We start from the raw sequence: 14,105 nt of genomic DNA on the forward strand, positions 1-14,105 counted from the left end.
GAATTCACATCACTCCGCTCGGTGCTGCAGATATCCCACAGAGTGGAGCATCTCCCCCCACTAAAGATCTTTTCTGGATCACAGAGTCCACGTTAATTAGTGACGACCTGATGTGGTCTGCTGCTGGCGAGGTTTAGAAACCACTCGGGAGATGAAGCTGCTGCTTTGAAAAAACAAAAACATTAGCTGTGTCCACTCTCTGGGGGATTCCAGAGGCATTCTGGGAAACGTAGGAACTCAGTAAGTGGGGTAAGCAAGGCCGTCTGCGAAAAGTTTGCTCCTGAACAAACACACTTGGAAGAGTTTTGTACTCTTGGTGACATTGAACAGCTGAAAATATGTTTCTCCTTCTACACTGTACAGCGCTAGCAGCTCTTTTTTTTTCCCAGAATGCACTGCGACTGGCCTCTCGGGTTTTTGCAGGAGTGTGGATGGATTACCAGCGATGTCATCAGACCGAAACGCACAGCAGCAGACATTTTCTCCCAACGACACAGAGATAGAGCTGCACTGCTGGCCTTCACACACACACACACACACACGCACACACACTGCCCCATTTACAGAAGACTGTGATTTTGCTGCTTAGATATTTCATGTTTCACACTCTCGTGGACGTCCTGTTCAAAGCTGAGGACAGATGAGGCGTTTGAGGACAGATGGATCACTGGGCGCCCAACACTGAATACTTAAAAAGCAAGTTCAAACATTTTAAAAATGTTTATTTCAGGAGCTAATGGAGATGTTTTTCATGTGAGTGCCTTCAGCCTAAGATGTGCTGGATAAGTTGATTACGCTCACTGCATGCAGAGCTCACTGACCTGAGGATGAAATACGTCCTATTGATGCATCAGAATCTGGATATTTTTAACTGACATATGAGATTTTACAAACATGAAATATGTTTAGGTTTTAAGTTAAAGAGCAATTAACATTTATGGTAAGATACTGTTAGCAGCTCTGGAACCCTGTATAAAACTGTGACCTGCCACGGACAGGTCAAAGCCATCGTCACGAGTTGATGTAAACGACAATTTGAATATTCAAAAACTATCGCCCATCCCTAGAAACAAGTCAGTTTTTTAGGATTGAGAGACTTCTAACGTTTTAATTTCCAAAATTTTGCATCAAATAATCGTTATCTCTTCAAGTTTTTAATTCCATTACTAAAATTGTCAAAAACTAAAACCATTAATTTTAGTTAACAGTTCTGTAGTTAACCTAATTCCTGCTGACTAGGGATGGGAATGGAAAACTGGTTCCTGTTGAGAATCGATAAGAAATGTTTCAACCCTTCAATGTCGTTAGCCCTTGTGATTAACTACCTTCCGGTCGAGTGAACGCTGGCTGCTTGCCGGTAACTTTTTAATTTCAAACGTCTTTTATCGTCTTTTTTTAATGTCTTTTAACCTTTGGTTTGTTGTACTGCGTCCTTGGGTGTCTTGAAAGGCGCCTTGAAATATTTTTTTTATCATTATTATTATTATCATTATTATGTATGACCCCCTCATCGATTCTTTACACTCTGCGGGAGCTGCAGGACCTTAAGTCAACTACTCTGCCGCAACTACATTAGCATTTCATTACTCTCTCACAGGAGATTCCTCTTTAATACATTCACTATGGTATACATCTCTATATTTACCAAAAACAATATAAACAAAATAGCGCTAGCTTGCTCCTAACGTATATGGTAAATTGTATTGATATGCTAGCAGTTAGCATACATCGGTATAACTTTGACTTTGGAATAGATCATCAACTCTCATCACAGAAACACATCACAGTTAGTCTTTGTAAACAGTGATGAAAACTCCAAATACTAACAGGTAAATGAAAGAAAAGTTAACTACTGCAAGGTTTCAAACAACTTAAAATGATGCTACAACCACTTTGAGACACTAGATAGCCTAGTTGAGTCAGTAATGTATCACAAAACATTTCATCAACGTCACATGACATGCAATTTTTACTTATTTCTGAAAATTTACGTCCAGAGATATCCACATCCAGTGACCAACTACTTATTTGTTTACTTACAAACTCAATTTAAATGTTCTGTAAAGAGAAAATTTACAAGAGGAATTGATAAGAAAATCAAAGAAGGTTCTGATTGAATCTTTTCAATACCTATCCCTACTGCTGATGTGACTTTTTTAAGATTCCTAGATGTTTAAACGAGTGGTCTTATGCACCATATGTTACGGTATTTTTTTTACGTGTCAATTTCACAAAAAAAAAAAAAAAACAGGAACAGGAGGAACAGGAGGTTCTGCATGGAAACCATCTAAAATGCCCAATGACTTTCAAAACAAAACAAACCCTGTCCAAACCAGATCATGTTTACCTTGACTAAATTGATAAAGAATCAGATCAACAGGCAGAATTGAAAAGGGCATTGGTATCAATAAAATCTTATCAATTCTCATCCCTAGTGCTCTGTCATCCACCAGCTCACCCTGGCTGCGTGTTCAGCCGGCACAAATCAGGAGGCCCCCAATGATGGTTCCCTTCTGGTTTATTTTCAACAGTTCTACAATTGTACAATTTCCTTTAGCAGACGCTTTCGTACAAAGCAACGTACAACACAATGTTGGGCTGTAAAACCTCAAACCTGTTGGCTCCTTGTCTGGCTCCTCTTGTTATGTCAGTTTGTTGTTGTAGTTAAGATAAATACCATGTGGTTTGGACACGCTTTGTTGTATTTTGAAAGTCTCTGGGTGTTTTTAAGTAGTTTCCATGCACAACTTCCTGTCCTACTCTTACTGCTTTTTGCCTAAAGTGATGTGTCAGGGCTCTGACATCCAGCAAAAATAAGAGCCTTCAGTATCTGATGCAAGAGATACTTTAACTCTACAGGTAATCCCAAAACTGAAATATAACTACTCTTTTTTTTTACACCACAGCGGTGTTAGTCTTAGCTCTTGAGTCCAGAAATAAGGTGACCATGAAGCAGCATCCTGTCCTCCACTCATCAACTCAGACGTCTCCTCTGCCTCAGGTCCATTTTTAGAGTCAGAGAGTTTCCCTCCCGTTCAGTGCGGAGCCGGACAGACGAGCTGTGATAAACACATCTTTACATCAGCTGGCTGCCAGAATATTCTCTGGGCCATCTGTGTGTGGGGAGATCTGCTGCCAAAACTGGATTTACACCACAGCTCCTCACGGATTAACGCGCTTCCATGAAAGCAAACGTCTACAACCTGAAGCACGTCGGAGCGTTTAACACTCAGGTTTTTATCGCCGCAGATTCACGTCACGAGATGCTCCTCAGGAACACGTGAGTATCTGTCAGAAACAGACACAAACACACAGGAAGGAGCTGGACTCCTGCTGTGTGTGTCTCTGCTCCTCCCTCCATCACAGCCCCAACAAACAGCTCGCCATGCAGGAGACGACTTTTATAAATAGGTCATCAGCGATGGAGGAGAAACCAGAACAAAACCTCTCAAAAAATACATGAACTGCTCCTTTAAAGGGATTATTTCTGCGGTATAATCTGAGTCGATTCACGTTCTTTAAATGGGAACATTTCATTGGATAAAGAGGCGCAACCATTGGTCTGCTGCCTTGCCCACAGTGTGATGTCACTCTGCATCACGGTGACATCACAGCGAGAGGGATGATGCAAATGTGTGCGTGTTTGAGCCGCGATGGAGCCAAAGCGTGCGTGTGTGTGTGTGTGTGTGTAAATGTGTGTGTGCTGTTATGAAACCAGCAGCGCGCTCTCTCCACCATCTCCACCTCCTCCTTCTCCTCAGCCTACGGAGCTGTTGCCATGACAACGCAGCATTTATCCCTCCCTCCTCCCGACCCGCTCCACCTCCAGCAGCCACCAGCCGCTCCGTGTCTCATTTCCATGTTTCCAAATATAACAGACGAACGGACGGAGGGATGGACGGAGGGACGGAGACACACGCCTGTTTACGATTTACTGCGCGTGTGTGTGTGTGTGTGTGTGTGTGTGTGTGTGTGTGTGTGTGTATGTCGTAACATCCAGGCCAGCTTTAGAATGATTACACCATCAATCAACAAGACTGATATCATCTAACTCCTGTCACACACACACACACTCACACACTCACACACACACACAGATTGTCTAATTAGATAGCCTGAGCTGCAGGGTGACTACGGCGAGCCGGAGGGGACAAACGCTATCAGGAGGATTGTGAGTTTTTAAAGTGGACAGAAAGAGATTTCAGACCTGGGTGGGATTAAAAGCTGCGGTTCATAATTTATGAAGGTGATAATGAAAAGATGATTTGAGGAGGTTAAAATAAAGACTTCCTGTGACGGCTCAGAGAGATTTAACAGATTTACTGAAACAAAGAAGAAAAGAGTAGAAGAAGAAGAAGAGGCTTCCCATCCGACCCTCAGAAAAAAAAACTATTGTACTTCATTTATCAACCTCACAACTTGTGACATAATCTGCCTTCAATCCAAAATAACGACAGACTCGCTGCATGCACACACACACACACACACACACACTTGTTGCCCAATCTTGATCAGCTAAATAGGGATGGACTGATGTGTTTTTTTCAGGGCCCATAGTAGGATTAGAAGTCAAGCTGATAATTATTTGCAGTAATTTGAAAAATTTGGCATCAAAATTTCAAACAATGCAAACAACAAAACATAACATTTTAAAATGCTTTAAGGTTGATTAAACAGCTCCCAGGCTAAGGGTTGGAATGAGGTCTACAAAAAAGGAAGAGAAGGCGGTCTGCAGGAGTTCTAGAATTCTGGGATCATGGACAGAATTCCACCTTTGATCTCTGAATTCTACCTTGGATTTCTGAAATCTGAATTCAATCTTTGAATTCTGCCTTTGATCTTTAAATTCTGCCTTTGATCTCTAAATTCTGCATTTGATCTTTAAATTCTTCATTTGATCTCTAAATTATACCTTTGATCTCTAAATTCTGCCTTTGATCTTTAAATTCTACCTTTGATCTCTAAATTCTAACTTTGATCTCTAAATTCTGCCTTTGATCTCTAAATTCTACCTTTGATCTCTAAATTCTGCCTTTGATCTTTGAATTCTACCTATGATCTTTAAATTCCGCCTTATATCTCTGAATTCCGCCTTTGATCTTTACATTCTACCTTTGATCTCTGAATTCTACCTTCGATCTTTGAATTCCGCCTTTGATCTTTGAATTCTGTCTTCGATCTTTGAATTCTGCCTCCATCTTTGAATTCTGCCTTTAATTATACAAATCTTACCTTCGATCTCTGAATTCTGCCTCTGAGCTTTGAATTCTGCCATCGATCTATGAGTTCCTCAAATGTAACATGTGAACTAACTAGGTATAGACCGATTTTCGGCTCGATTATCGGGGCCTATGTTTTGGCATTTTGAGGCATATCGACATCTGCCTTTTTTTTTTCTGACTGCCAATAAACAAATCTAAAACTGTGTTGTTGCGGCTCTGATGCAGCTGCTCTGCTGTTTGCAGTCACTACTCAGTCCCCAGCACTGTCCCACCCACAGCACCATCTGATTGGTTACAAGCAGAGCCATGACTTGGGAAACAGCCAATCAGCAGTGCAGTTATTACAGTTATTGCAGTTGCATCTAAATTTTGGCAAAACTTTATTTACTGTAGAAAACTTTAGCTATTTATATTTCAAGTTTTAATTTAACTTTATAAAACATGCTGCTGAGCCTGGAACTGTTTAATAAACTCATGCTTAAAGGTTTTTGAATGTCGTTAAGTGTTGGAGTTTGTATTGTTCAAAATTTTCACACCAATATTTTCACTTTGACTGCAAATTAATATCAGCTTCAAATATCAGTTATTGGCCTCCTTGACTACAAATAATCGGTATCAGCCCTGAAAAATCCATTCAGTCTACCTCCAAAACACCTGATTGGTTGATATGACTGACTCAAACAGAGCTCACTTCCTGTCTAAATCCAACATGGCAGCTGTGAGCTCTGCGTCCCCAGCTCTAAACTCTTCAGAGTTTCTTTCCTGTGTTAAAGAGTGACTCACGCTGCTGATGATCTACATTCGCTCTGACGCAGTCTTCAGAAATGGCGGTCATGGATAACAGCCGATCGATGAGCGATCGATAAAAGAGCTGATCTATGACCCTGATAGGTTCAGAGATATTGATCCAGACATGTTTAATCTTCTAACTGTGGGTGAGGCTCATCTGCAGAGAGGAGGTGAGAAACACTGTGACTCTGACTTCAGTACGGCTCACTTTAGCTTTGGATAACAACGTGAAGTCATCAGATATCAGAATCCATCCAACATTTCTCTGGAGAAGGCAATTTTTGTCTTCTTTGGCAAATCAAACGGTCCGCCTTCTCAGAAATTCAACCTGCTTCCCTCTGTGATAAACATAAATAATCCTGTTGAGGCTGGTCAGAAATGAAAAATACAGTTTAAAGTCTTCATTCCTCCAGCTGACACTTTGTTTTTTTGCATGTTTACGTTTGCTGATGACATCATCCTTTCACCGAATGTGAAACGAGTGTGACTCAACTACTTTTTACTGCTACTCCTTGTGTTTCCATCCTTTTCAAATTCAGTGAGTCTTTCCTCCAGGTTAATTTGTGTGATAATAAACTCTCAACGTTTTTCCAATTTAATATTTTTACTTCTCAGTATCTTAACCTTACAATGCTGTGTTCATGCCCAGTATGGAAAATTGCCTACTCTTCCACTCCCTCGGAGTCACAAGGATGCGTTCAGGTTCCTCAACATGGTGACGTTTGATTTTAGGTGAATTGGTTGGTACCCATCCCTACCTTCAGGGCTCTAAATTAACTTTTTTGATCACCAGCTAATGTGGCATAAGTTTCTGAAGTTACCAGCCAATCAGATTTTCTACTAGTCAATTTTTTTTCCAGTGCAAATAAAGACAGATTATGAGAGCAACTGAATTTATTTGATTATTTTATGAACTAAAGCTTTAAATTAATCTGAAACTGAAGCTGGGAATGCATATCCCGTCAAAACAATTACAATAAAATAAAACTGAAGTACTTACAAAAACTATTCTAACATTTCATCACTCGTTAGGGGCGGAGCTTATGACAGATTTCATAGAGTGGCAGAAAAGGGAGTCTCATGATGTCATCTTCACAGAGATGGCCCTGGGAGCAGAGACTGTTTTCTTCGTTTCTTGTGGTTGTGACATTATTTTTCCTGACTCTCTGTCAGCTATACAGAGTGTGCTTGTCTCTGTGTGCCTCATTTATCACCCGCCAAGCTGGCCACTGATTTTTTTTTTTTTTACGTGCCAAAATGAATTTTCCCCTGCATTTGGCGGGTTAGTGGGTTTTACTTTAGAGCCCTGCTGTCCTCAGTGTGCTACATCAAACAGCTTTGTAACTTTTTCATCCAACCCTTTGGACGAGGTTACACCTACGTCAGCATCCAGGAGGAACGAGAAAAAAAGAGGGGATTTCAACTTTGTCCACCGCTAACACCAGGGTCTTCACACTTTGAGTCCACAACCTCCAAGATGACTGTGCCGGACTCCTGCAACCCCCATCATCCTGAGGTAACCGTGTGTGTCCTTTCACTGTCACAGTTACTGCATTCAAGGCAGCTCCAGGAATCCCGGCCTGCGGCGAGCTTTCAGCGTTTAAACATGCACGGTGAGACGTTGACATCTGCCCATCAGGTGATACACAGCGTTAGCATCTCTGAGATCCAGCTCACAACACACACACACAGCACCTCGCGTGACCTGACCTCATTATAAACATACGTGTGCTGCTCTTCACGCTCCCTCCTGTCTCATCTGAAGCGTGTAATTGGCGCCGTTCGATCGGAGAAACATGTTTAGCTCAGGAATATCAGACAACAGTCAGCGCTGATGAGAGGCTTTCAAAAGCTGCTACAGTAAAGTACTGAGTCAACACATCCACACACACACACACACACACACACACACACACACCAGAAATGCTGGAGTTTATAAAACGTCAACAACATGTCAGAAAAATTAACATGAACAAGTCTCTGACTGTCGGAGAGAAACGTTGCTGCCTTCAACGCGCCGGAGACGCTGGACGAGCATCCACACTTGGCAGGAGGCCGTTTCCAGGACACCGAGCTGATGGGGCAACACACACACACACACACACACACACACACACACGCACACACACACACACACACACACAATCACACTTGTACACACCTCTGGTGCAGCAGGGCTGCTGACAGAGCTCATTTACACTCCTGTTATCGTCATCAGCACCCAGAGGACGAGATGTCAGCCGCTGTTTACAGAAACCAGGTCAGAGGGAAGGAGGGAGGATCTGGAGTCCAAATTAAAACTGAGTCTCACTCATGTACACATTTGAGTTGCCAAACGCAGGAAAAACACAAACACAGATGAAGCTTTGGAAAGAAACATATCTCCTTTTGTTCCAACATCTGATCTGGATCGGAGAAACAACAGGAAATCACGTCTGGATTAGAGTTTTCGGATCTTTTTAAAGAGGTTTAACTGTTTTACTGTACGTGTTTGACGCTTGGTGTCTGGAATATTTTCTGCAATGAGCAGAAAACTGGGGGAGTTAGGGGTCTGATAGCAGAGGCCCCTGAGAGATAGCAGGATGAGATTATTTTCCAACTTAGAAGAGCTGCAGCTTTGTCCACAGGGGGCGCCAAAATCAACTTAAAGCAAAAGAACTTCAGAAGAAGCTTAAAATCTGATCGGAACAGTCCCTACACAAGGGCCATGGCAAAATTCCTATGGTATGGATATTTTTTATCAGATATGCAATCTTTTGCTACTCCATGTAAATATTAGCCCTGTTTTGAAGTGTTGGTTTATAATGTGTGTGTGTTACACATTCCATTTTCCCGCCTTCAGTGAGTCACATGACCAGCTGCACAGAACTCCTAATCAGTGAGTGACATCATCACCAACTGCTGCCCTCTCTGGAGTGAAACTGACTGAAGTTTGAAATGTCTCCTCATAGATGCCACAATTTTTACCAAATCTCTAAAAAATGACATACTTTGCGGTAAATTTTGTCAGGAATCCACCCAATGTCACTTTTTAGGCTGTACCACTTTTACTTTTTTATGTAGAGGTCTAACTGCTACAGCTTGTGTGGAGCTGGATCCTCCTCTCCCATTCATTCTAATAGGAGGAGCTGAGAGGGCTTCTTTGTGGTTCACCGACTTTGAGGGCTCGTCATTCAAAAATCGTTTGAGAAACAACAAATTCATACAGAGCGTTTGTAAAGCAGGGTCCACTCTGTCATCTGAGCGAATTTCAAGCTGATACCATTTATGGCCTAGGAGGAGGTCGTTTTTGAAAAAGGCCCAAAATTGCAGCCAAATGTTACTTTGAAAGGCAAATTGCCAGCTTCCTGTTTGAAATAGGTAAGGGATGTCAATGTATGATTTGTGCGTCTCAATGAGACGAACATTTTGAAGTTGGATTGATTTCTCTACATCATTTCTACTGCCATTGAGAGTCGTTTTAGTGTGCCTAGATGGCGCTAGAGAACACATTTTCGTATGTTGGGGGTCAAGTTTGGTATTATATCAATTTTTTTGCCAAATGTGAGGTGTGTGCCAATTTTGGTGTGTTTTTGGACACATTAAGAGGGTCAAATTAAGACTCAGAGTACGGACGGAATAATAGCAATAAGAAAGAATTGGATGAAATATCACAGTATTTCTTCCTTCGTGCAAGGACCCTGATAAAAGCTGTAGTGATGTCAGAGCTGGGTGACAAATTCACAGCAAACAGACTTTGCTACAATGAGCTGCATTAGCTACATAAGGTTCGATAAGCTAACATTACAGAGAAAGACTAGAAATCATCAGCTTTACTAGAGACAAATCAGTGTTTACTGTCCTTGTAATTACAACACAAAGCCAACAGGGGGTGTAAAACAGAAAGTTCCTGTCGTCAGCTGCATGTCCCTCTATCTCTCTGCGGAGGTCAAGCGTGTGTGAAAACTAAAAAACGAGCATTTAAATCCTGATGCTCATCGTGTGTGAGGCGCTCTGAGGCGTGAGTCCTCTGAGTGAGTAATTATCAGGACTTGTGTCTCTTTAAAAACGTCCCCTGTGAGCCGCTCTGAGCTCCAGCCTGCAGGACTCGCTTTCCTCAGCTGCACTCCTGAATCTTTAATGAATTCATTTTGGTTCATAGTTACGTTTTTGCATTTTTTATTCCTTTTACTACGCTTCAGTTTGAGGCTCTATTTCCAGCTGCTGCATGTGTAGCTGACGCCGTGATTCAGCCAGGAGCTCATACCCTGCAAGTCGCCGTCTCATGTGGCTTTGCAAAAACACGAGTAGCTGCAAGGTTGGCTTCATTTGGAGTGGAGAGAAGCAGGTATTTAAGGACACGGATGTTTCCCTGCGTGTTTGTGCGTGTAGGTCCCTCACTCTGCCCGTGTCGCCTCGCCCTCGCCGTGCGTTTGTGTCTTTCCGCCTCAGGCCGAGCTGCTGCAAGGCGCTGGAGATGAATGTGTGTCGGGGTGTTTTGCATTTTGCTGCATCACGCTGTATAAGGAATCACTCAGAAACCCTCTGGCTGCTCTGCAACATGCCTCTGTGCTATAATCTGCCCCAGTGCAGTGTGGGATTTGTTGGCTGGCGCTCAGTGAAACGAAGAGGCAGCGAGCAGCCGATCGTGCCGTGTGTTTTCATAACGAATCAGCCTTATCGTCACCGCTGTCAGAGCTCATCATCGCTCGCTGCCTGTTACATCATGTGCAGGCTGTAGGTCAGATTTTTCCCACCCTGTCTCTGGTCCCTGAACGTCCCATGACTCAGGGCTGGGGGGATTTTTTTCCTGCACTTTAATCTTTCAAAATAAATCCATATCTGCGCGTCTGAGTCACTCCATGTACCTGTCTCCTTTGGCCCTGTGTATGAGAGCTTATAAGACGGAGCAATAGTACTATTAAATCTGCCTCCATGAGTCATCGCTGCGTTTTCCAGCCTTCATCTCTGCAGCTCCAGCAGGAGCCTCTGTTTCCTCCTGCTCCTCGTGTTTGAGGAGGAGAGGAGTCGATGCTCTGTGCTCCCATCAGCGGAGCTGTAAACGCTCCGAGGTTCAAAAAGAAAAAAAAAATATGTGCGAGTGTCGTCCTTCAAACGGGTTTTCCACAGTCGCATAGCAACAGCACCCACCAGGACCAGCCCCTCCCACAGACGGCGGGTCACAGAGAATCCACCCCGGGACGGCTGCAGCCCCGTGGCACCACACAGCCCCGGGTACAGAGACGCAGCCGGGGCCCCGGGTTCTCAACACTTCCTGATAGGATGCTTCCAAGATACGGTTGCCAGGCAACAAACCCCATCCCGGCCTGCCAACCAGCAGACGTGTGACTGAAAATGAATTCAGAGCAGCAAAATACGAGTAAAAAAAGCTACCTGGTGAGACGTAACCATGGAGATCAGTTCAGCAACAAGCGTGTTTCATCGCGGCCTCGAGAGGAGCGACCAATCATGAAGCTGCTGAGCAGAAACAGCTGTTACATAACGCAGAGCAGGTCTGATCCTCAGGTAGCAGCTACAGATCCTCAGCCTGTTGCTCCCGCTCCGTGTCGTCTACGTCTGAAGTCAGAGTCCAAACTTCACCGGACCGTGAACCAGGTTAAAGTCTGTTACCATGGAGACGAGGGGTTCATCGCTGCAGGAATGACATTTTTACATTTGGCCAATCAGGGACAGGTTTGGGTTCCAAGTGGGGCTGCAGCTTTGGGATATTTAAGTATCCCAGTATTCTGCTGAAAATTCCATCAATTAATCGAGTAATCGAGTAATCGAGTAATCGAGTAATCAGATAAAACACATTTTTGTTGAAAGAGAAAATATTTTTTAAATGAAAATTTGGTACAATCAAGTGACTCTAAGTGATATATGATGAAGGCTCCAGAGCTACTTGATACTTGTATCCATCATTGACCTGTGAGCTAAATTTGACAACTGCCCAGTTAGAGATATCATGTTCACGAAATGAACGCAGAGCACGGACAGAAGAGCCCCTGATCCCCAAAAATGGGCTTTGATTCCCCACGCGCCTTAGCGCGGTCATCCTGTTCCCTTTGTGGTTAAACTCCGTCCCATACTCAGTCTGACAGATGCTGAAAAACTCGTCCACGCCTTTGTTTCCTGAAGACCGGACTACAGCAACGCACTCCTCATCCGGATTCCTAGCAAGAGCCTTCACAAACGTCAATACATCCAAAACAGCTAGGATCCTGATGAGGGTGTGGAAGTATGACAACATCACACCGATACTCCACCCCCTCCACTGGCTTCTGGTCTCATTCAGGATTGATTACAAGATCTCCTTTCTGCCCCATTACTGTATCCATGTTAATGCCCCCAACCTCAAAAAACTACACACCACAAACCTTGTCACGCTTCCACTCGGGTAACAACCACCTCCTTATGCCTGTGGAATACCCTCCCTGACCACCAGGGGGCTCCACAAACAACAGACTCCTTTAAGAATGACCTGAAAACCTTTTTTAAAAAAGCTTTCCTTTACTTTTTTTTAAGACGGTTTACCATGCACAGAAATAATGTTCATGACTAGGGATACTCCCATATGAAAATTCGAGCCGATACCGGTATCTGATATCGTTGTTATGGCTGATAACCGATATTTACCAATGTCAATAATGAACAAAAAAAAAAGAAAAAATCTGAGATGATGTGTCGAGGTAGTTCAGAGAGAAAGAGCGGTACAATCGTGAGAAAAGACGACCATGGAGAGGATTAAAGGATGGAGCACCCAAGATGAATGTGATCCTAAAAGAGTATGTTTTGTCTGTTTTTTGGGCTCAAAAACAGGAAGAGAGACAAAAAAGACGGTCCAATCTTCTCAGGTAGTTTTGTTGTTTACATAGTCAGAGAAAACAAGATTATTTGGTTGTGAAAGATCGTTAAAGATGCTCTGAAAATGCTGGAAGCTAATAAGTAAATATCTGCCGATACTGATATTGATGTCGATATATTATTAATGACTGTGGCATCTAGGGGCTGCAGCTATCGGATATTCAAGTATTCGAGCTGTCTACTGAAAATTCCATCAATTAATCGATTAATCATTTAATCGATTAATCATTTAATCGATTAATCGGATGAAACATATTTTTGTTTAGTTAAAGAGAAAATATTTTCTGAAACAAAAATTGTTACAAACAAGTGAAAAGCCAAGTGACTTTAGGTGATATTTGTTAAGTCCAATGTGATCCGACGAGATATTAAACATTTTAACTGGGAATAAGACATTCTTGACAGAAAAAAAGGTAAAAAATGTAGGAAAACAAAGCATCAGCTCTATGTGCCACATCAAAAGTAGTTTAGGGAAAATAACGTTCTTTAAACCTTTAAAAATGAAATAATACCTCAAGGTAAAGAAAATTCTTGATCATTTTTTGTAACCAGGTAACTCGAATTATTCGAAGAATCGCTTCAGCCCTAGTGACATCTAGTGGTGGAATCATGAACTACAGCATCCTTGCTCATTTCATATGATCCACTTTTTCTGAAAAACGACACTGGAAGACTTCAGACCACCAAGAGTCCAGACTCGGCTTGGTCTGAGCGCACACAAAGCCAGGAAGATGTGAAACCCCCCTACAACCTTCCACTCTGCGTCCCTGTGAGCAGATAAAAGGATGAATATTTATCATCGCACACCCACCCATCTCACCACAGAGAGGACACACATGGGCACCAGCTGCCCCCTCAACGTCGGAGGAATAAAACCACTTCAACGCTGAACTCTGAAAAGTCACCTCTTCCAGTCCCAACAACGCTTTACAGTACATCAGCAGAAGCGCTTTGCCTCGCCAGCAAAGAAGTTAGGAAAAGTGTTTTTTCCAGCTCATAATGTGCGTGTGGGCGTGAGCTTCTACAAAAACCTGTGTGAGAGAAGCGGCAAAGTTAGTAGCGATCAAAGTCAAAGATTAATCAGAGATCTGGCAAAACAGACAGTGGGACGGCGGACTGAGAGCCAAGTTTGATGATGTAAACTCAGTGAGAGGATGCCATATCAACATTTGTGTTTACAGCAGTTTGTGAGGAGGCACCAGCCAGAGTTAGAGACATATGTCACCGATGAGAAACAAACGCAGAGAG

General features: G+C 42.9%; 1 protein-coding gene across 5 annotated transcripts in view; it reads right to left on the reverse strand.

Annotated features, from left to right (window-relative positions):
- LOC141798930 (IQ motif and SEC7 domain-containing protein 1-like) overlaps positions 1 to 14,105 on the reverse strand; it is a 194,098-nt gene that overhangs the window by 161,767 nt on the left and 18,226 nt on the right. The gene's annotated exons all lie outside the window — the stretch shown is intronic.

The sequence above is a fragment of the Halichoeres trimaculatus genome, unplaced genomic scaffold (genome assembly GCF_033239565.1).
Source record: "Halichoeres trimaculatus isolate MK-OKI-2021-1 unplaced genomic scaffold, fHalTri1.1 fHalTri1_scaffold_11, whole genome shotgun sequence".
NCBI classification, from domain to species: domain Eukaryota; kingdom Metazoa; phylum Chordata; class Actinopteri; order Labriformes; family Labridae; genus Halichoeres; species Halichoeres trimaculatus.